The sequence below is a fragment of the Lepisma saccharinum genome, chromosome 16 (assembly GCF_977018435.1).
Source record: "Lepisma saccharinum chromosome 16, izLepSacc3.1, whole genome shotgun sequence".
NCBI lineage: Eukaryota > Metazoa > Arthropoda > Insecta > Zygentoma > Lepismatidae > Lepisma > Lepisma saccharinum.
This window is the reverse complement of record NC_139244.1, coordinates 13,324,792-13,349,538: the sequence shown is the minus strand read 5'-3', so window position 1 is coordinate 13,349,538 and position 24,747 is coordinate 13,324,792. Positions and strand designations below refer to the sequence as shown.

The window sequence follows — 24,747 nt, the reverse complement described above, 5'->3', positions numbered from 1 at the left end:
CAATGTCAATTTGGGCAAATCACCCCGTGTTCAGGGTAAAATGCCCACCCATTAGGGGTAAAATGCCCAATACAAGAAACAATTGTTGTAATACTTGACATGACATATTTAAAGACAAATAATGCATAGCATTAACTGGAAGATTATTAATGTTTGTTTCGTAAACAGAACATCATTTGTACAGACAAGCATAGCGTTTCTAACAACATTTATTTTGAATTTACCATAACCTCTTTTACTGTTTACATTTGTGAAAAAATTGCATTGCACTTTGGACACATGGACGTGAATTTGGTACATATTTCATGCATCTACATACTACAACGAATACACTGGATCCAGTCACAATGTGGTCCTTTCTTCTCAAAATAATGACCATGGGCATATTGTACTTAATGTCTGTGTGCATATCACCCCACAGCTACAAGCAAAAAATTGAGTCACTGGGTTGGCAACTCTGAGCACCATGTGGCAGTTTCACTCTGTAGATATGTTTCCCTGCCTCTTGATCTTTATACCAAATATAATTCAGTTTCTTTCTCTCTTGGGAATATAAAGCCCGCATCACACGGAACTGGAGTTTCAGTAGGTATGCTCTACTTGGCGCTGGACTGGCTATCAATTTGCTAGTTTTCGCCTCACACGATACTTATCAGCGTACTTGTCAATAGACTTTTGTTCCCATACGAGGGAAGTTGTAATGGCGGCCGCGTGAGATGTAAACAATGTATCACTTCACATTTTTAAAAGCCGATAACTATTCAACCGAGAGGAATAACGTTTCGTATAAAACGTTATTAGGTACAAAACAATGGCGCTGCTTAAATACATACTTTACAACGTTTACTGTACACGTATGGAAGAATATTTTAGTTGTTTCAAATGTAAACACCGTGCACTCAACGCGCCTTTCATGCTGTATACGTTATACATTGCTGGAGTAACACTCGGAAACCACAGACAAAAGCGCTCCTTTGCACACTCACAGATTATCTTCACATGGCGAAACTTTGCTCTGATTGGCTGTTCCACAGAATCCAGTCGAGGAAAGCAAGTAGCAATTAGAACATGTCCTATTCCTCCAAACCAGTCAAGCAGTCAGCCAGGCGGTCATGATTGCTACCTAGAAAGTTAGTTCAGCGCCAACTAGGGCATTCCTACTAGAAATCCAGTTCCGTGTGATAGAGGCTTTATCGCACACTGTTAATACAGCAACGTCCAAAAAATTGTTACCTCAAAAATTGTTTTCTTACCTCATGAAATTAACCCTGGATGGCTTCAGATTCTTCTCAGAAGCTCCAAACCTGCTGCCTCGTCTCAGCACGGAGGGCGCTTTCAAACAAGAGTCACAGAGTTGCCATAACATTAACGTTGCGCGAGATACGAGGGGGTGGGCATTTAACCCCAATGGGCATATTCCCCCGAGTGACTCTATTTCAAAAGAAACTTTCAGACCGAACGCTACACATGTCACTTGTTAATCAACATCCAGAAAAAATGCAATTGTCCGTACCGAAGCAGCAAGACAAGTTGCAAGTGTCGCTTTCCTCTCAGAGTGGGCCGTTTTTCTCAATATCGTGCATCGTGTCGCCTCGGTCTGTAGGCAGCGCATCCGCAGTGAATGATTTACTACAGAGTGGATAGGGCACGAGTCGCTTTGTAGCTTGTCACTTTGGTGTGACACCCCTTGTTACTTGTGAAATATACTGGAAGGGGTATGTAGAATTAATGTAGTTCAAGTATGTTATTGCGAAGAAGAACAATAACGAAAATAACAATTGACAATTTGCGTAGTGTTTTTTTTTTTTTTTTGCTATTAATTGTACACCCAACGGCAAAAGTAATAGCAATCGAATTGTCCACCACCATTTTCAATCAGTCTATTTTCCACAATGTGATGACCATGTGGGTGATTTCATCTCAAATCATACAGGTGCTGTCGACTCGCCAGAATGGATTTTGCATAAAAAAATATATGTTAAAGGACCACATGATACATGTCCAAAAATAAAATATTTTTATCTTCTGTTGATTTGTTACAGTGTTACAAGCTCACGAAGAAAGACACTATTTGATAAAAAAAAATTACGCAAGGAAAATAATGCAATATTCAAACCACTATAAATCAAAAACAAAAAATGGTAGAGACAAGGTTTCCTTCATTTAAAAGCTTGTTCAAAGTACTTCCAAAACCTTATTAAGAAACATGTTTATGAAACCAGCTTCAACTCTAAAATTAAGAATCAAAATACAAAAATTTGAAATTCTTTCAAAGTTCCATTTTTCTTTTAAATGAAGAACCACACAGGGAGTCGTAACGTAACGAAATGGAACGGTATTTTCAATTACGGTTTCCGTTACGTTACAACCAGAAACAGAATAACTTTTTTCGTGAACAGAAACGTTACCTCAGGTATATGAACATTACGTTACAGGTGTGCATAACGGTACCGAACCATAACTGATCTCTAAAGGAGTAGGTCTTCACGTGACACTTTAACGTTACATCCATTGCCGGCAACCAGTAACGTTACAGGGTAAGAAAGAGGTTCGTCACGTATTGACTAGTAACTTTAGTGTGTGTGGAAAGTGATATTAACGTTACAATTAACCAGTAACTTAATTGAGGTCATGGCTGTAAAAACGTTACACTCCTTTTTTCAAAGCAACAACGTTATTTATAGCTGGTATGATACAGACGTTCCGATGTGCAATACCGTGTCCGATGCCGTGTTCCGGAGAGAATAACATAGGTCTCTCGTATAATTGTGCTCGTTACTTTTGTAACGTTACAGTTCTTTTCCTCCACAAAAGTCTGTTTCGAAAAAAGTGATACACATATCCGTTACGAATAGCAAATACCGTTATCGAAGGCGTTTTCGAAGAAGCTTCATAATTATGATCGGCAGCATATTAACATTACAGTACTTTGACCCCTTGAAAGTCACTAAGTTATAATACGTATTTTCGTTTTGAATGTCAGTGAAAAAATTAAATTGTAAAACAAAACGTTTGAAAACATCAGTAAACAAGATTCGGTGTGACTAAAGTTCTGGTTATTGGAATTTACTTATTAACTATGTATTTATCACAAATATATTTATTTTCTGCATACTTAATCGCTTTATGTGAATTTGTTCTAATTTGATTATTTATGCTAGATGAATTTTAACATGTACGTTCACTTTATACGATAGCAAAGCAAACGTTTGTTGAGGGAAAACGTTTATATCTATCTATCTCTCTCTCTCTCTCTCTGTTTACATGTATTACATAATTTTTTTTAAAAAAATACAGTTGTTTGGCGATGAGAATGATTCGTGCTTAGATTAAGTTGCTGAAGGACGAAACATAAAGGACCAACCATGGTCGAATCAAAAAATCAACCGTGCCACGCGTTCGTCCACCTAAGCGAGAGGCAAGCTTTCTCCTATCGGAAGACGAAAAATAATTGCTTGCTGCGCGACCTTGAGAAGGCGAACAGAACTGATAGCAGCAGCACCACGCAAAATCTGAATCCTGAAACTTTGTACACGTGACCTTCGATCACAAAGCATCCGAGTAGACAACGCCTTGGGGCTATATGAAAGGCACTTTTGGCAAGTAGAAAATGCTTAGAAACGAAATGTTAGATCAGGGCTGTTTCAGTCTTATGGGAGATTGGTTGACCGTAGTTAGTATTCTGTGTTTCTACTGTTCCTCGCGAACCGGCTGGAGTCAAATTCGTGTCCATATTCACGAATCTTTTCTTCTACTAAATTTTATTGCGAGAATGAGAGTAGAATACATGTAATATTTACAAATAGTACCAGGAATGTACGTATTCTACAACTCTTTCATTTACACAATATTTAGTTTCTAATTTGGATAAGTAGCTTCATCCGGCCGACCAGTTTGTTTACATTTTGAAATTGTGTCGTCTGATTCTTGTCATTAGAATATTATTTTGGGGATGCGATAAGTGTTGCCTAATGTAGTTAATGAAATCGTAATTTAACATTGTATGAAATCACTGCGTAATACGTATCAAAGCTTTTTTCAAAAAGTGATAAAGAAGTATCGCCAAACGCGAATCAAATTCCGTTCATTTCATCTCTGTGGTACAGGCTTGCATTCAGTATCGAAATCGAACTTTCTGATTGTAATTGTGTATAATTTGTTGTTTAAAATAAAAACTCAGGAATTTTAATGAAATGGTAATAATATTATATACTGTTCTGTAAGGGCCAAGTTCCACGTGTATAACTTATTCTGTGATGTTATGCTTCTACAATAACTTATTTTTTAATTCCTCTCGTATTTTCTTGCTTGAATGGTTTAGGTGGACCAGGTTTGGTTCTCTTACTTTTATAATTATACACACGCGCGGAAATAATCAGATAATTAAACCTAATGATCCTATCCTACTTATGTTATGATTCTGGTAATTATTTGAAAATAGTCGCAGCCTTTTCTATTTGTATGTAGCTAATGCTTAAGGATCATTTGAGGTAAATGCAACTTTGTATTGAAAGCAACATATTTTCAGTTACTATTTTCACCAAGAGGTCAACCTCGTTTTTGTGCAATTTTCACCTAAACTCATGATTCCTCACAATGTGGGAATTATTTTATAAAACAGTCACGTTCTCTTGTAAGATTTTGTTTTGCATTGCTTGTTAGGTTCTATGTCTCAAAAAATAATCATCTATACCATGTGATATCACTGCTCTCTCTAAAAAGTGGTAATAATAATCAATAATCATCATTTTTAATTTGTGTTAAGCTCTGTGGTTAGTTGAGTGATTTAACTTGCAAAAATTGACAATGTGTGAAATATAATAGCATCTGTACTTAATAATAAAGGTACCAGTTTCATAGATCCGAGACACATTAAAATCAGATATTTTGTGTTTTGCATGGTTCGTACTTACCAATTGTGGGTAACATTATCGTATGGGTAAAACGGATTCCTTCAAATTTCCTTCAAATTTACAGGAGAAAGTACTTACGGAAATCATTTTCTTGAGCGTTTTGCAAGTTCCTGAATGTAGATTTGATCCATTTTAATGTGAATGCGATTTGTTTTCTGCGAAAATCTCTGTCCGACACGCTGTTTCTGCTCCCGCCATTTGCTTTTTGCATGAGAGTGCAATGTTCCGTGTGTTAAGACGATGCAACCCCATAGCCAGTGTTTCAGCCTCGCCGTGTTTTCACTAGAACCACCTGTCGAGTTCGGAACAAGCCATTTTTCCCGAATGGGTCTCACTTATCGCACAACATTGTAGCACCATTGTGTTCGGACGTCACAGGAGAGAGCTGTTTTTACAATTGTTCTTTGTATTTATGCTAATGGAACCTAACCTAACAGGCCTAACCTAACCACGTAGGCATTCCTCGTCTGACGTCAATATTCAAGGTTGCAAGATTGTTGTGCGTAAAGGAAGAGAATTAACGAATTACGAAAGATGGTTCCGACCCGAATGGGTGTCACTTATCGCACAACACTGTAGCAACATTGTGTTCTGACGTCACAGGAAAGGTCTTTTTCATGTTAGGCAATACAAGCTAACGCGTCTCTTAACGAAAATAATAATTTTTCTTTGTATTTATGCTAATGGAACCTAACCCAACAGGCCTAACCTAACCACGTAGGCATTCCTCGTCTGACGTCAATATTCAAGGTTGCAAGATGGTTGTGCGTAAAGGAAGAGCATTAACAAATTTCGAAAGAAAGATGGTTCCGACCCGAATGGGTGTCACTTATCGCACAACACTCTAGCAACATTGTGTTCTGATGTCACAGGAGAGACCCTTATCATGTTAGGCAATACAAAGGTAACGCGTCTCTTAGCGAAAATATTATTTTTTCTTTGTATTTATGCTAATGGAACCTAACCTAACAGGCCTAACCTAACCACGTAGGCATTCCTCGTCTGACGTCAATATTCAAGGTTGCAAGAGTGTTGTGCGTAAAGGAAGAGCATTAACTTTTGCGAAAGAAAGATGGTTCCGAATTGCTGTGTATGGACAATGAACGTGGTAAATCGCAAGGTTATTTTACAAGTTCTATACGTAAATGCGACGTATTAGCATAATTTCAAATAGGGGCACGAAAGTAGATATTTTCCGGTGAACGAGGTTGCACCACTGCATAAATCGACAAAACACTCTCAGAACGCCCCCTAAACCTGTATGCTATGACGGCCATAATGTGTTACAGATTCGAAACAACAAGTAACAGTAAGTACTCGTAAATAGAGAAAATAAACATTATCTTATTTAGAAATGCATTATTTCGCCTTAAGAAATGTTCCGCAACACGTTAGCAATGTAAACAAGTCCGAAATATATGATTCGTAGGTGTTTCACCCATACGATAATAGTACCCAATTGTGTATTGTGGAACATAGTTCAAGGTGCCAATATGCTTTTTACACGAAAACAAACACTTTTTCTACTAATTTATCTAAGTGCTACTGAACGCACGTAACGGTGCTATATCGCTTACTTTCTGAATGATATCGCTTCTTTTGTTTTCGAATATCAGTGTTTTCCAACCTTCACCGAAAAATACCTACTATTGTGTTCGTCACGTGTGCAAATTGTACATTATGCACTGGTAGCTGACGGACAGACCCACGAACCATTCCGATAAGGTTAGGTTTGGTTAGGTTAGGCAAGAATAGTTAAAAAAAGGGTGGGTTGGAAACACTGACATGATTTCCCGGTCAAATAGATACCACGATGAAAGAAAATACCTCTGCTAACGTTGGAAACCTTAGAGAAACTCATTTCAATAAGTAGTTTCTTCTGTAAAAATGAAGAAATGTGTCTCCGATGTATGAAACTGTTACCATAATAAAAAAAAAATGGTGAAAATAACTTGTTCTGCTAGTCTCAACACCTCATGAATGTAGTTGCACATTTTTTTTTTTTTATTTTGAGAATAATTACTGAAAATCATGGTTCCCATTTTTTTTATTTTTTAGAAGCTATACAAGAGAATGAAAAGGTGCTTTCAGTACTGCAAACAACTGTGTGAATAACTTTGCAGTTCGGAGAAACCTTTCTGTGGGAAAAAAACAACACTTCAGAGTGTGATCATTTCCACAATTTATCTATTTTGATGAACATTTTTGTGTTCAGTAACATGCATGTATCATGATACACGCAGTACAGTAGTTACTGATATAACAGATAATCAAGTCCAGTGAGATGTATGAAAGTAAGTAGTCTCTGCTGCACACTGTTTATGCTGTACTTCATTAAATACTAGTTGCTCATGTTATAAAACTATTCGTAATAACTACAGAAAGGAGGTATGGAGTAGCAAGGTCCAATATGAATTTTTCATTCTTGTAATGGTGCTCGTATGTCCTTAGGAAAAAGCAGCCAAAGTTGATAATTAAGTCATGCATTTCTTAAAGTGAGTACATTAAGTACATTATTTTTGTTTGTTTGCCATAGCGTCGGTCAACTTTATTTTTTCAAAGTGTACTCTCATTTATGTGGTGAGCATTCTAGCATGTTGGCTACTGAAATGTTAGTGTCACCAGGGAAACTATGTTACCCATTGGGCAATTCCCAGTACATAGTATTTGAAGATGAAAATGCAAGAAAATGAATCCTACTGTATGGCACTGTAGAGCATTTATTTAATTTCTAGGAATTATCCACCTGTGTGCGTGTTTTATGCACACATCAAGATAGAAGAGATACAAATGCAAAGTCCGGTATGGGACTTGGACGTGGGAAGTGTAATAAATATGGCACTTCTCTGTTTAAGTCTCGTATCAGCTAGCACAAAGTTCATCGTGGAGGGAAATAAATCAACATTTCTTCATTCATGTTCAGCTATTTAGTAAATGATGAGTATTTGGTTTTTAAATAAGCTGTTTTATGTGAGAGATATTGTAGATATCATTTTATATATATATATGTGTGTGTGTAGATATTATTTTTGTTAATATTTTCTGTTTTTTTAAAGTAGAAATATTAATTTTCAATATTAGGGGTTTTCATTCTTTCAATTGCGTTAAATGCTGAAAGAAGTCTTCAAGGAACAACTATTAATTTTCCAAAGTATATTTTCATACTTTTCTTTCAGTGTAAAAAGCATATATGTATAGTAGGTGCTGCTGCACTTGCTACAATAAGGTATGAAATTTCACTTCAACTTAATGGTCAGTGTCATGACATGTGTTAAAAGGCTGAACCTTTTCGTAGCATTCAACCTAGTACTTTTTATTTATTTGATTTTTGAGAAAACTTCCGAGCATTCTCTTGGTAATTATTATATTGTTTCTGTGCAGACTAACCTATTTCTAATCAGTGCCATAAGCATGGGCGTCCACAGGATTTTTTCCAGGGAGGGGCAAGTAAGGCAATTTTTTTTTCCAGGGGGCAAAGGAGTCATATTTTCCCTCATAATAGTGATGTCCCTTCAAAAAACACTGCTTCAGTCTGAAATTATCATGTTCTTCAACGCCCTTATAATAATTAACATAAATTACTGACTGAAATGAAATTATGTGTGAAATATATACCTTTTGTCAGACATTCATTATCCAGGGGAAGGGCGTGCCCCTCCCCCCTTTTGGACGTCCATGGCCATAAGGTATGTGAACTGATCCCTGACAGTATTGAAATTTTTATTATCGAATGGAGCGTAGTTGCTGTAGGCAGTTATTATTTTTCGTTTTAATATGTGGTAAACAAAATGTTTTATTGATCGGTGTAATATCTTGCAATACAATCCTGTATAGCGGAAGGATCAGCCTTTTTTTTTTTTTTTTTTTTTTTTTTTTTTTTTTGCAAATATGGATTAGCATGACATAAATCGTTCTGAATTATTGTATCCTTATTTCATTCCATTTCTCCACACAAGAAAAAAAAGTCACCTATTTTAAGACTGTCATTTTCGTATGATGAAGAATGTTTTTAAAAATGCCTTTAGAGGAAATTATATATTTCCGCTTAAAGTAAGAGTGCAATTTCAGGAAGTTTTGGTAATAGAACGTTTTCCATATAATTTTCGTATACTTTTATTTTTGTGATAGAAATCAATTTTAATGCGAAAAGTTTGTACTTAAACGAAAGCATTGCATATAATTAATTTCCGCCACTTCTAACTACGTTTAGTCAATTTGCGCGTATAATTTATTATACGCGCAAATCGGCTGAACGCGGTTAGAAAGTATCGGAACGCGAATGGTACGGAACACGATAGTGTTTTGTCGTTTCGAGCAATCCGCGAGTCCTTGCGCATAGCGTTCGTCTTCTGTTTTTTTTCCCCGACGGTGCTGCCGTCGGTGGTCGCGAGGAAACGACCTTCCAGTGCCGCCATACTGTCAACCATTTTTAACCCGCAGCTGTAACATCTTGTAGTAGTATGTCCATAGAAAAGTTTTCTAACTTTTCTATGGTATGTCTATGTGTTAGATGTAATTGTTGTACGAAACAAACGACACCGCGTTTGTGCAACTGGTCTGTAGCTAGACAGGGCCATTGGACTCTCAAGAAGGCAAGAATTGTATGGAAAGTGATTATCAAAACTAAGCGAATAAAAGGACAGTATATTTATCATTTACAAGGGCCCTCATCCGCTTACAATTTTGAAAATTACTTTCAGTAATTCTTGTCTTCTTGGACAGGAGGTGCATTAAACTTTTTGGTGTAGAAACAGACAGAACGCCCGCCTACCTACCACGTTTGAAAGAAGGGCATAGACAGACAAGAAAGTAATTTTCAAGAACGCAAGAACGGCAGTCGACATGGACATTGAGCAACGTGTGACTGAGAAATACAATCGGAACAAAGGACAAGATTATTCAAGAAACAGTAATTTTATAAAACTTCCTATCATTAACTCAAACTCAGTTCATCCTTTTATCCTCTTTTGTTTGTTATACTTTTGTATTATTCATGTTTTATATAGCTTTTCTGCCACTTGTACATAATCGCGACGATGAAGATGAATGATGATCATATTAAATCTATGAAGGGATGCTTACAAAAAAAAACAGCCATGCCCAGATGTCTACTCGAACTTGAAATGTTTGGTACCGAGTGTATGAGTGGATCACTAAACGACTTCGGCCTTCGAGGCTACGGTTTCAGTTGCAACATGCAGTATAATTACGTTTCTACTACTCTGAATTGACCAAAGCATGTGGTATGTATCCTTCATTTTACTTAAAAAGCCCCCTTGATACATGAGATACTACAAATAATTTCAGGCATACCCTCGAATTCTGATTGCCTGGTACTTTTTTTTTTTTAACTAAGTAATGAAGTGACGTTTATATTCATATTAGGCCTACGACTAGCTCGAACTAAAAACTCTTGTGAAATACTGTGTATATGTTATCCTTGTGAAGTGAGGAACTTCATATTTTGCTAACAAAATATGTATGAAAAATTATATTTGTAGCTACTACTTGAAGAATTCAAATTATTATTATGATGGAATTTCAACTTACGTATACTCTGCATATAATGTGTTATCGGAGAGGAGTTTTTGTCTCGCAGTCAATATATTTTTAGTTGAGGAACTCGAGAGTAAGTTGGAAATATATAATGACCCACGGTGTGGTGTGCTGTTCGATTAATCAGAATTGGAGTGAGAGAAATCTGTACTTAACTTCATTCAACACGTCAATTTGTAACTGTGAATGATTTAGCAGGAAATCAGTCTGCTATTGTTGTAAGTAATAAATGGAAATATATATATTTTCTGCTCGAGTAGGAATCCGCAGCCGTTATCCAATCAATCAGTTTCTGTGTGTGAAACTTCTGTCTAGGAAAGCTACATACAATTTGCTTTTAATAACAGCAGCTTCAAAATAACCTATCCATTCTTGTCATGCCAAGTAATGTTTCATTTTGATTTGTTATATTTAACTTTGGTTTTATGCCGCTTTTGGCTAATCGCGAAGACGAGCATGGGTGATGAAATGACAAAATTGATGAAAGGACATCACAAAGAAAATAATGCACAGGCTGTGATCCGAACTCGGAACCTGTGGCGTCGTATTGCACTGTGCTAACCACTCCGCCACGGAGCTCAAAGTAATGTTTGACCATACATTGTTCATGAAATAAAAACATAACATATACAGTGGCTCACATTAGTAATCAAATACGTAGCATCTTGCTGCATTTCTTCACAATATTTGAAAATTAACAACATGTACATAAATATAAACGATGGTGAAATATTTGTACTCATTTCTTAAAGTTATATGTAACTTTTTTAAAAAAAATTTGGGTGCGTCAGCACTTAGGCTATTTTGCACCCGCTACGTTATACGGGGTGCAGCCCCTTACCATAACAAATAACATAACTGTAATGTCGCATAACAAAAATATTAAAATATTCTGACAGGTTAAAAGCTGAGGCTGTAAAGAGGCACTCAGCGCATATGACAGAAAGCAGGAGAACACACAGAATTATACTGGCCATAGGGCCAGTCGCCAGAGTCTCGTTAGTCTGCAAAGAGCAGTCCAGGGTGTACTACGTGGAATGAAGTTGAGGATTGGATGTAATACGTGGAAGGTCACCCCTTACACCCCTGTTACGTTTTCAAATCTGAAAATAGTTATTTATGTTTGGGTGTGAAAAAAGAGATCACTTTAATATTCAGACAAATCGTGAAAGCCTTCTGTTCCTGTTAAGCTACGTTACCATTCTGACAAATTCCAGACCCATGACGCGCAACATGTGCCGGCGCATGTTGCGCGTCATTCAGTGCACTGTTTCCAATTCAAAACTACTTCTGCAAAATACGCCCGCAACAGCACCGGAGTGCAGGACTTGAGTGTAGCGTTGTTCCATTGTGCTTTAGAGTAGTCAGTGTTTCTTCTCTTGTATTGTAATAATTTGGTAGTGATTTAACTTCTGTAAAGATGAACAATACAACTATGGCGGGTTTTGTGGTTATGGCAGGCGCGTACCATGAACTTGTAAAAATAAGAGGGGAAAACGACCTAGATGGTGGATTAGAAGTTTTCTAGCGAAAAGAAATTCGGAAGGAGCATATAACTCGTTGATGAGAGACTTACGTCTTCAAAGTGGATACGAAAACTTTGTAAGAATGACTGTAAGTGATTTTGCATTGTTATTAAATCTTGTTGGACCACAGATTGTAGTCGCGTCGTCTGTTTCTACTCTAGTGCGCATGCCCCAGGAACTTGCTGCAGGCTGTTTCCATTGTCCGCGGCGCATGTTGTGCGTATTAATTGTTGGGGCAATTTTGTCCCCGGCACTTGCGCCGCGGCATGTTGCAGACAGTTTCCATTTCAACAAATGCTTGGCACATGCAGCGTCGCATGCCGCGCGTCATGTTGCACGGCAAATTTGTGGTAATAGAAACGAGGCTTTACATAGTTTTTTTTTACTGGTCAACTACAGTGCGGGGAAGGAACAATTGATGCTACTTCCTGACTACATTTGTTACCAGTAGCTGCATTGCTCCCTGACTGAAGTACGAGAAAAATGGGTAACAAAAACAAAAATACAACATTTGACGAACGGCAGCTATTTATGTTTACCGTACCTAACCAAAGGGTACAGGGAAATTGAAAATGTTAAGTAGTACATGTAAGCGTACCGTGGGTGATGTAATAAAACGTAATGAAAAGCAAAATGAGGTAGATTCCGTATCTCAGAAAATTCAACCAAGAGAAATAGGAGAACGAAATGAACGAGCTTCAGTATAAAAAATCAAGACCCTTTCCTCATCCCCACCCCCTTTCCAAACCAAGAGCTCCGAAAGCAGCTGTGCAACTTGGAGCAGGCATTGGGACTGCTGTACGGTTCAGTAGCGTTTCGTCCGAAAGCGAAATTTCTGGAAAAATGCTACAGTTCGTCTGCGACGGTTTAATGAGTTGCGTTTCGCTCTAGCCTGGCTGATGATGAGTCACACCTTGACTAACCACTGGCAGCGATGGAATTGGTGACTAGTATACCTCGGTTTACAACTTTTAAAACTACATTTGCATAGACAGCGGAGTGCAGACTCAAGACAAATTGTCGAGAGAGAGGTCCCGGGTTCGATACCCGGTGGACGCACAAGTGGTTCGGATCCCACTTTAAACTGTAGGTCCAATCCCTATTAGCCTTAATGTGCATAAAGTGGACTTAAAACAACAAATCAAATCAAAACAAATCGTCGAGAGGAAGTGAACTTGGATCTAGAAATTTTAGTCATGTCAGATGGCAACACTTTCTTACTATCTGACAACTATGAAGGTGAGATTTGCAATTTCCAGAGGGAAAGAAATATTAAAACAACAAAAAGATATTTTCTTGGATGGAGCATTTAAGAGTGTTAGCAAGAGTTTGCTTCATTAAACACTAGTAGGATGGTAGCCCTCGGACGAAACGCTACTTGGTCAGGTAACCGTAAGTTGCCTGTTCCTGGAATTCGGACGCGAAACGCTATGCCACGTGCTGTACACCTGGCGGTTCAGAAAGCGAAGATGAGCATGAGCGACGAAGGCTGAAACTGATGAAGGGACACTCACAGAGAACACTCATGTGCAGGTCGGGATTCGAAACCGGGACCCCTGGCGTCGTAGTGCGCTGTGCTAACCACTCTGCCACGTAATATTTTTATTTACTCATTTTTAGCTACTTCCTTTTAAACTTACTAACTAACTAACTCTCTAGCTTTCTTAAACCCGAAGGTTCATGGCTGCAGCAACACAGGCCTTCCATCTGTCCCTATATTGAGCAAGATCTATATACTCTTTTCCATCCCTACCGATTTCCTTTAGGTCATCTCAACGTTGTCCCTCCATCTTGGTCTTGGCCTTCCTATAGGTCTCTTACCATCAGGTTTCCCAACAAGAATCCTATAAACTCCTCTTTCCTCTCCCATTCGTGCCATATGGCCTGCCCACCTAAGTCTTCTTGATTTAATCATTCTAATAACATCTGGACATGAATACAAATTATGTAGTTCTAAATTATGTAACCTTCTCCACTCACCTGTCATCCCTTTTAGGTCCAAATATTTTCCTAAGGATCTTATTCTCAAATACTCTCAATTTATGTTCGTCTTTCAATGTAAGGGACCAAGTTTCACACCCATACAATACGAGTACTGCATACAAAATTACTGTTTTGTATATTTTAACTTTTAGTTTCTTAGTTATTAAACTAGAAGACATAAGTTTATGAAGAGAGAAGTAACATGCATTTCCTGAATTAAGCCTACTTTTTATTTCCTCTTTAATATAATTTTCATTGGTTAATATTACTCCTAAGTATTTGAATTTGGAAACTGGTTCAAACGAGTTGTTATCAATAATTAGATTTTGATTATTACCTAACCCTTGGTTTCGGCCTGTAAGCATATATTTAGTTTTCTCTTTGTTAACTTCCAAATCTATGTCTTTAGCAGTTTTGAAAAGTATTTTAGCATTATTCTTAATTGTATTTATATCATCCCCTAATAAGTCTACATCATCTGCATATGCTAACAACTGAGTCACACCATTTAATTTTAGTCCTTCGTTAGTTTCTGTTACCTTCCTAACAGAATATTCTATGGCAAAATTAAAGAGCAATGGATATAATGCATTTCCTTGTTTCAACCCATCATGAATTGTAAATTTGTCAGACACATAAATACCCACACGAATTTTACTTTCTGTTTCACTGGTGCATACTTTTATCATATTAACAAGCTTCTTAGGTATTCTAAATTCGACTAATATATTATATAATTTATCTCTTTTGACCGAATCATATGCTTTTTTGAAATCAATGAATACCTGATGGACATTTTGATTATATTCCCACTTTATTCAAGTGACTTCCTTTTACCTACGCTAAAAAAAAGAAATTAAAAAAAATTAATATGTCTTTTTTTCAACATGTCCATTGAGAATGTAAATGATCTGTCCATTTTTTTATTTTGTCAGGAAATCTTTAAAGTTTGACATTATAGTTATTGGACCTTTGTCGCCATTGCACTGAAAGTTTACATCATTGCAAAGGCTGATATATCTATCTACCAGATAGAACACTGGAATTGAATGAGATTAGGTAGTTGTTCTGTAATGGAGGTAACACAATTCCGTTATAACTTTGTCATTCGGTAAAATAATCGATTACTTTGATTTCACTATTATTCAAAATGTATCTATCTGTTAAAAGCAAAAGTAAGAACCGAAGTCCACCATGCCAGCAACGCTACTACTTCTAAGCAGCTCCCACAATTGACTGAGGTTAGAATGAAAGTTTGTCTTGTTTTAAGTTCAGTTGTATGCACAGATAGGCTAATTGGGAGTGGGCCTACAGTTTAAAGTGGGAAATGAACCACTGTGCCTCCACCAGGAATCGAACCCGGTTAGAATGCAAGTGGTTTCTCATACTCAGATGGCAATTGTAGTTGATTGAGGGAAATTGTAGGCTGCAATTGTTTCATCTCTTATCGTCTGATGTCTACATACAAGCAATTTGGTATATTGAGTGTGTTTTTCGTTCATCTACGCAATATGGCAGCAGCTGTGGAGCAAATTGTGGTTTTGCATTAAAGGGAAGACACGCGAATACCACTACTCACTCGTGCATGCAGTGATCGAAGTGGTAGTTTGTAGCTAGGGTGAAACGAGCCTTGGAAATCGGTCGGGAAGTTGTTTGTTATTGTTTCACATAATTTGTAGGTAGTCACAAGTAGTCTGAGAAACAGAAAAGTCACACATACAAGAACCTTGCTTGCAGGCCACGGATAATAATCCTGGGGAAGTGGCGCTACCAGCTCCTATTTTCCAAAATTTGGCACGTTAGGTATTACACCAGATGTGTCATTTTGGTATGATACATTTTTATTATATGCCTGTGGAGATTCGAACAGTGTTCTCGGCTTGCGAGCCAGCTTAAATCGGCGTTAGCGTCCAATGTTTTGAGCGGATACATTGTTCCCATCATAAGGTAGAGAGCATCCTGCTTAGAGCAATGTATGCACTCCATTAGTTTGAGAAAATCTAAAATAAGAGGAATTCCTATCCCTGTTCTCGTGTTGATATTTCCTGGCAAATAAGAGGCTGTCAAGGTCTATTGCCGCGCTATACATTGAAGAAACAATGCTTTCTAACGACCGCCATGTTGGGCAGATTTCAGTTGTATATTGGCATTTATCTTATTCGTATATTTTCAAGTTAAGAACTTGGATTAAATTATTTATAGTTAATTGTTTTTATAATTCATGTATATATTACGTTTCTTTATATTTTATAATATCATTCACGTATTTTTTTTTACTTTCTTTTTCGCGTATTTTTGCAACATTTATTCAGAATTTATAGGATCCCAAATAATATATGCAACGTTTTCATTGTTTTTGAAGCACAAGTTAAATACATTTCTTCTTAATATCGATTTTTGTTCAACAATGTACAAGATTGAAGTAATTTGTCTTCCTTATAAAGTAAATCTTTATTTAATCATTTTTTTATGTACAAGGGCAAATATGATTTATTTGATAAAATCAGTTTAGTTATTTCTATATAGTTTAATATTGTAATATTATAGCAAAGTATTTCTCCCTAGTTTTGAATAAAATATCGTATTCCTATTGGCTGTTTATGTTAGGAGTAGGGGAACCACGCTTCGTGTTCTTTGCGATGTAAAAACTTCCATGTTGGCATTTTTAATTGTTGCCAACCTTAACTTTAGCTTACTATCGCTAATTAACATTGATGTGTTATATAAATTATCAGTTTTTCTTGTGTTATTTTATGTTATGAGTTTGTATTGTAAGTTAGAACAATCTGTTATGCTGCGCCTCGCGCTTGAGGTAGCAGTTGAGGTTTTGCTATTAACTGTGAAGGCGGTGCGCGGACTCTCGTGTTAAATAAATTGCTTATGACTGCCTGCGAGCGTGCATGACTCAATAAATTATAACTTTTAACTTGTGCGAATCAGTATGTACGCGCGCGATTCGTGATTAAAGATTTGGACATTTTAATTATAAAGCATTTGGAATTTTATTTACTGTCACGTGTCGCAATTCGGTGGTTTTCTTCCTGGAGGAATGTGGATCGTCTTAATCCCGATCCCTGAGTGAAAACTGGTGCTCCCAACTGACCAGCCGGAGCAAGGAGCGGTGTGTTGCCAATTCGGCATACCGTGGAGTTACGAGTGGTGGCACGTTGCAGCTTTATACTCCGAAGTCGATACCAAAGGTTCATGGACGTCTGCAGGATTTTTTTTCCAGGGAGGGGCAAGCAGGGTAGTTTTTTTTTTCAGGGGGGGCAAACAAGGTGCATGTTCCCCCATAACAGTGTTGTCTCCTCAAAAGCCATTGCTTTAATTTGAAGTTATCATGTTCATGCAATAATTAACATTATTATTATAGGTAAAATGCAATTGCGCGATATATATAATTTTTGGTTGACTTGCCTCTCGAAACAATTCAGGTGCCTTATCGAAGCTGCTCTTGAGCACGCAGGGTTTCTAACCTACTTCGCCGTAATTCAGTTGTTGTATCTTGTTTAATATGATGTATTGTAGAGCCAACCGCAGATTAAATAGGAGGAAAAATACTTTTTCTGACGGAAAATAAGTTGGCAATGCTGCGAACACCGAGGCATTCTTGATAAGACGCTTGACGAGGGTCGAGAAAACTTTCCTGAAAAAGCGCAACCCCAGTATCGAAGGTCATGCTACACGTGGATTGGCAACTTTCGGGAGCATGCTGTCTGTCTACACAATTCTACCAAAATACCTGTTTGAAAATGAATCTTCTGCTCCCATTTTATTTTTCAAATGTAGTTCTGACATTCTAGTCATTTTGCAATTATTTTTATTTGTTCTTATTTTGCTTTGCTTTTATGTCACTTTTATAATTAATCGAAACTATGAAGATGGATGATAAATAGATTAAATTGATGAAGAGACACCTAAAAAATATATTTACAGACCAGGACTCGAACCCGGAACCTAAAGCGGATAGGTTGGGGGGGGGGGAGACCGTCAATAACTCCCGGTCACGAACTGGCTTATAATTTTTGTAATTTCTCAGGAGTATTTTTTGTTCTGTTCATGCATAATGCCTGCTTTCGGAAACTTAATTTATAAGTGACACACTTCGTTCGGTGGGGACAAGCCACGAATTGTTTGAGAGGAGGGACAAATCTCGTTCATATACTAGATACGATCATGGACTATACTCGAAATGGCCTCCCCGATGGCGCAGTGGTTGCTTCGTCGCCTAGTAATCAAGGGGTCCCGGGTTCGATACCCGGTGGAGGCACAAGTGGTTCGGATTCCACTTCAAACTGAAGGTCCAGTCCCGATTAGCCTTACTGTGCATAAAGTGGACTCAAAACACCAAATCAATCAATCATATACTTGAAATGTGACGTGCTAAACACTACTTTCGGAGATCAGATGGACATGGCAATTTTGATATACAAGTTGCACTTTTCTACTTAGATTATTTATGTCCAAATTTTATCCTGATAGATAATCTCGCAACAACGCAAAATGTTTAAATTAACTCGAATTCACAATGGCTCATATACAGTGTGTTTATAAATGAACGGTGCGGCTTCAAAAATTAATAATAAATCTATTTATTACCTTACACGGGCAAAACTTACACCGTAATCAGCAGCAACTGTCCAAGTTTATATAACTATTTTTAAATAAGTATAAAGATAGAAATCGAGAGGGGGCAATTGCCCCTCTGTGCCCCCTTGCAGGTGCTCTTGGCCGTCTGGAAGAAATAGTGCACGAAAGACGTGAAAACTAAATCCATCTTGAGTATCCTTTTGTCTTGCTACTCTTAGATTCTGCAACCTTTCTTTCTATAGTCCAATGTTTGCCTTCCTTACCTCCTAGAATTGATTTCTGTACAAGTTTGAGGGTTAATCTCCCCTGCCCCCTGTGGTTGTGCCACTGCATCTTCTTCCACCGTTGTTGCTTTGTGAACTTTCATCGGATTCAAAATACTTCATTTTCTTCAAGAGCACAATATCGTTTAATAACCGGCGATATGATTCCTCTACCCTAAATTTCTGGAATAAAGTATAATAAAATAGGGGCATGGAAATCTGGAAGGGGGGCGAGGATGGCCACCTCTCCCCTTTAGAAAACGAATGTCAGCTAAAAGTATATATTTCACACGTATAATTTGATTTGTCATAGTAATTTACATTAATTATTATAATGGGGATGCAGGAATGCGATAATTTCGAATTCAAGTGGTGTTTCTTGAGGGGGCAACACTATTATCGGGTTAATATGCAATTGGATATGGCATATTTCCCTGCGTCTAAAATATCGAAAGATGTCCATGACGAGGGGGGGGGGGCATTCCCCCCCCCTTGCACCCCGTGCGCACGCCTATTGCTACTCATTTCTACACTAGTTGGAAGCTTTATTCAAATTCGAGCCAAAAATGTAATTTAATATTAAATCAGGGTTGTTAAACGTCCACGAACCCATAAATTCTAATGGGTTCTTCTATTGGGTTCCGCAACAAGACCGGAACCTTTTTTATCGCACAGTTTAAATTCGGTTTAAGTTGCGTATTCTTTCATTTCAATATGGAACTTAGACCGTCTTTAAATTGATCCGGAAAGAAGGTCCCTGTGCCGTATTTCAATTGATCAGGAGAAAATGTCCCTGGAACGAATTGAAATACATAAAGAGGCTCTTTACAGTCCAGATCCATTTATGCTTGCTAATATTCCCTGCTGAACCGGAATTGAATTGATTTAAAATTCCTGACCCTTTAACAACCCTGGTTGAAATTAATTTTTTTACAAACAACCATATTTTTCACGGCTATTTCACATTAATCCCATACGATATAGTGAGTTATTTTTCGCAATGTTCCAATGAAAGGTAAGAGATTTTGGCTATTCCTTTTTCTTCCTTGATGTTAAATAGATTATATTCGTCACGCGCCTATAACGTTACTAGCTAACATTTGTGAATTGTTCTTTCCTTGTAACGTTAACATCTACCATACTGAATTTATTTACGTTCCTTATGCAGATGGTATGTACCCAACTGCATTTTGTTCCGTTCCGCTACAGTGGTTTACATTTTGTTACATTCCTATGTAACGTTAGTTAACCATATTGCCTTTCACTTCATTCCGTTACGGAGGATTGCATTCATTACGTTCCTATTGTACCGTTATTTACTACCATGTTGCATTTCGTTACGTTTTTGTAACGCTAGTATATACCATATTGCATTTCGTTACTACGTTCCTTGTAACGGTAGTATATACCATATTGCATATTACGTTATGTTCCAATGTGCTCATTTCGTTACGTTCCTTTATAACGTTAATATCTACCATAATACATTTTGTTACGTTCCTTGTAACGTCAATCTATAACATATTGCATTTCGTTACGTTACATGGGTACCAGCAGCTGAACCATACTCTTCCTCCTACAAAATGGAACGTAACGTGTAACGCAAATTGGGTACGTTACGACTCCCTGGGTCCTTTAACATATGTTTTTCAGCTGATTTTGAAATTTGAATTACCTGCATGATTTGAGATGAAATGGCCCATGTATTAAAATAAAAACATCAATACAGAAATTCGACGTTAAATAACCTAAATCAAATCAAAACCATCAATAAGCGGAGAAAAAATTTGCTTTACATAAACATAATTCCATTCCTTAAAACAACACAGGATGTAGAATAGAAGAGAATGAGAGTATCGATGGACAATTTGCCTACCATTATCTTTGCCGTTGGCTGTACATTTTTTGCATGTGCTGAAACGTAAAATTTACAATATTCTACCGTTAAAATTTAACAGCCTACCGTTTTTTATTTCAATTTGAATGTTTTATCATGCATAAAGATAAATAATGATTATAAATTACACTTGCGTGCACCATAAATGTATTGTTTTAAAACTGAATCATTCAAATTATATTAATTAGGTCAACTGTATCATGACCGTTGTTACATTTAAAACGGTAATTAGATGGTAGCGAAAATTGACGGTTTTTCTTAGTCATTTCTTCTGTCAACGTCTTACAAGGACATAAGGAAACAGCTTTGTGTCTTTCCACACGGCTTCATTTCTACAAGTCAAACGAAACAGTTGGCTACCTTGAAATTTTTAGCAACAGTTGGTACCTCTCCTCTTTCTTCCACATTCCCTGTTGTGATGTAGATTAAGTAAACAAGAATATAAACGTGCAATTAATAAACGGAATGGAACTCTTGGGAGAGTGCAAAAAGCAAGATGGGTACATTGTTCACTGCAACTTCCTTTTTCCCAGGATGGATATAATTGGTAGTTTTCGTAAACAAGATCATCCTTATCTGTTAGGTTGAGCTCAACATTCCAGCTCGTGAATAATCAACTGTAGAAGAAGCATTGCGTAGTAGTGAACGCACATACGCGAAGAACTACATGGAGTCTTACGCAGCTTTAGGGCCGAAGCAACACGTGTCACTTGAAAACGAACTTCAGAAATAAATGCAACCTTTAGTATCGAAGTGACGTGACAAGCTGAATCATTCTCTCTCTCAGTGTCGTCTCTGCCTGTTGGTCGCAAATGAGCAGTGATTGTTTTTTTTTTCCCGACTGGAGAACACCCGTGTATTTATAGATTGTTGCTTCGCTCTGAAAGCTGCCAAAAGTAACTAGCAACAATTTTTTTCATGGTGGACCGGTGCTTGATACTTTTGAATATAACGGAGTCGTAGCCACTCATTTTGAAATGTAACTCAATTTCATATACTGTTACTAAAACTATAGAAGTAAGATAATGCAATGTTCATAATATTTGTAAATATTATGTCACGCAAAACATTTATCAAATATGTGTATGTGTATGTGTGTTTCTATTTTATCAACAGTTCATAATTTTTATCATTATTGTTGTAAAGTAACTGTTATTTCGTTATTCATTACCTGAAACTGCAAAAAAAGTAACTAACTTCAGTTACAGTTTCTCCAAAAAGTGACTTTAATAAAATTTTCTGTACATTCGAAACAAGTTTGCTAGGGAATTTGAACAGGAGAGGAAGAATATTACATATACGACATAACTTGCAGATATGACGATATGAACTAGTGATTCAGACATTTACACGTTCAAAATTATAACCACATTACTCATCATTCAAACATACAATGCGTTTTTAGTAAATTTAGTTCAGTTGTTATTTTAAATAAATTTGTTTAAGAGGATAAAAATAATGACAAAAGAAAACTTATTCTGAAATGGGACTTGGTGAATTCGTGGAGCACACTATGCGAATTTGCGTATGACTCAGAACTAGATTTATCACAAAAGAAACACATTCGGAAATTCAGGTTCCTCGCAGTGACAGAAACCAGATATTCCAAAAGCCGAATTCCCATGTTTCAGCCACTGAAATCTGGCTCTAGAGAAAATAAGCATAGCGTCTACCCTGCAGTGCCACGTACCAAAACAGGCGCTCCAGAACTTACTATATAATGACCTTGGCCTCTACGCAGCCCACGTAAAATTGTGTCAGCCAATCGTGAAATGAATTTGAAGTAATTCCACATATTTCTCGTATTTACTTTCATTTCCAAATTTCTAATTCGGGCGTGTGGGTTAAGCCACATAGTTATTGCCTTGTTTTTGTGCGTACATAAAAATAACATAGTTCTATCTTATCTATAATATGATTGATTTGCTTAATTTTACTTCGCTTTTTGTGCCACTTTTGACTAATTTGCGAATATGGGGATGAGGATATGATGAATGGACACTCACAAACATCCATGCCCAGGCCGGGATTCGAACCCGGGACCCATAACAAAATTACTAATTAGTTTGTTCTTCGAGTCAAATAAAACTGACCTCGGTGATGTAAAAGCTAAATGGGAGCTTCACGTTTTAATTGTAGTCATTTGTAATTCCAGAAAAGTGTGGTTAAACCGTCAACTATACTACCCTATTAAGCGATTAATAAACAATAAGCACACACGTACATACACACTGTTTTTGGTTTATAAGTTGGTCGCACTGAAGGCGACGACATTCATTTGCTGTCATTTTACCCTCCCCCAGTTTAAATTTGTCTGGCCTAGGGTGCAACATCAGTGGCCAGGCGAAGGCTATTACAATTCAGCCGACTTATTACAATGATACGCTCTGAGAAGTGATATCTTCCTCATTGCATTCGTAACATCTGGCAAAGTTACAGCTGCCTGTCATGCATGTCTTTTCAATTATGATCCATTGCCGGGAGTTGACCACAGCGAATACACTTCAATAAAAAGGATTTGAACAGCAATTGAGATAAAGGAGTAGGGAATGCAGGTCCCGTAATCCCAATAATACATGACCTAAGAAGGTATAAATCAAAGTCATACATCCAAGATATTCTTCCAATAGAAGCAAAAAACTGTTCAAATTAAGTTTATCCATTATGAACACGCCGATACATAAAGACGAGAGAAGCACACCTGTTTTGTTCATATTCTTAACGTCGTATTGATCGCGTTAATTAGGAGAATCAATCAAAACATATTTACTTACCTGTTCACTAGATGTTAAAATTACAGATGCAATTCGTCCCGCCAAGTCACCGAGTCACCTTCAAACTTCTCGCCTACTGATTGCAGTGAACTCTGGTTTAGCATCCGAAACCTAGACCTACATGTATTATTGAGAAACGTTTTAAGGGAATTTAGAATGAAATTATTCTGGAATTACTTCGACCATAATATGTAGTAGAGTGGGATGCTTAAGTATTATCGGGCAAATTATCCATCACAATGTTTATACGCTTTGTTTTACGCAAGGAGAATTTTAAGAATTGAAACGAAATGCTAGACAAGTTGCTGACAACGTTTGCACCAGCATACGACAAAATCCATTCCTTAAGAACACGTAGGATGGAAGAGAAAAAAAATAATGAAAATAGTCATGGACAATTTGCCAAGTAATACTTGAGCATCTCACTGAACAGTGGGATTATTACTCGGCAAATTTTCCACGACTAATATAATTAATTTTGCTCTTGCATCCTACGTGTTTTTAATGAATAAATTTTCAAGTATGCTGGTGAAGAGGCTTACAGCAGCTTTTTCTTTCAACTCTTGAAGCTCTCCTTGGCTAAAACAAAGTACATGAACACGATGATGGGCAATTTGCTTAATAATAATTATGCATCTCACTGTAGCTATGAATATTTATAAAAACTCGCATGCAAACTAAGCAGCATTTGGCTTAAACACTTACGATAACTGTGTAAATGATTTCTCGGTAGCCCTATACATTAGGGTGGAGTGAAAATGGCCTAAAAAAATATTTTTTTGAATTTCAATTAGCTAGATATGTCAAAAGGTGCCAATAGATCAATAGAACACTGTGTAAAAATGTCAAGACTTTTGAACAATATTTTGATCGCCCTTCGCAACCTTTTATTTTGCAATACTAAGCGACATTACAACGATATAACGATATAGTCAGTCAATAGTGACTATTAGTCAGTTTAGTCACCTTAAAACTCAGTTAATGCGATCAAATGCCACAAACAGTTACAAGGTGAAGTGAGAGAAGTCACGTTTCGACTCGAACGTCGGCATTAGCTGTCGAGAAGCGATGCGTGCACGGATGAAGCCATCTCGCGATTTCTGTCCACAAACAGCTTTCGCCGCTTCGGTCACCAGCTTCACGTGTCTTTCTACAGCCTGTGTGTGGTTGGGGAATTTTGAGAAGGTGAGAGTTGGAGTCACCTCCATCGTGATGAGATCCCTGAGCTCAGTGTCTGTCATTGCC

General features: G+C 37.3%; 1 protein-coding gene across 1 annotated transcript in view; it reads right to left on the bottom strand.

The window, feature by feature from the left end:
* Window positions 1-23,619, bottom strand: part of LOC146000261 (sodium/potassium-transporting ATPase subunit alpha-like) — a 471,911-nt gene extending 448,292 nt beyond the window's left edge. Inside the window, exon 1 of the mRNA XM_083137721.1 lies at window positions 23,503-23,619. The gene's annotated coding sequence lies outside the window, so the exon portion shown is untranslated. The remainder of the gene's footprint in view (window positions 1-23,502) is intronic.
* Between the last annotated feature and the right edge of the window lie 1,128 nt (window positions 23,620-24,747).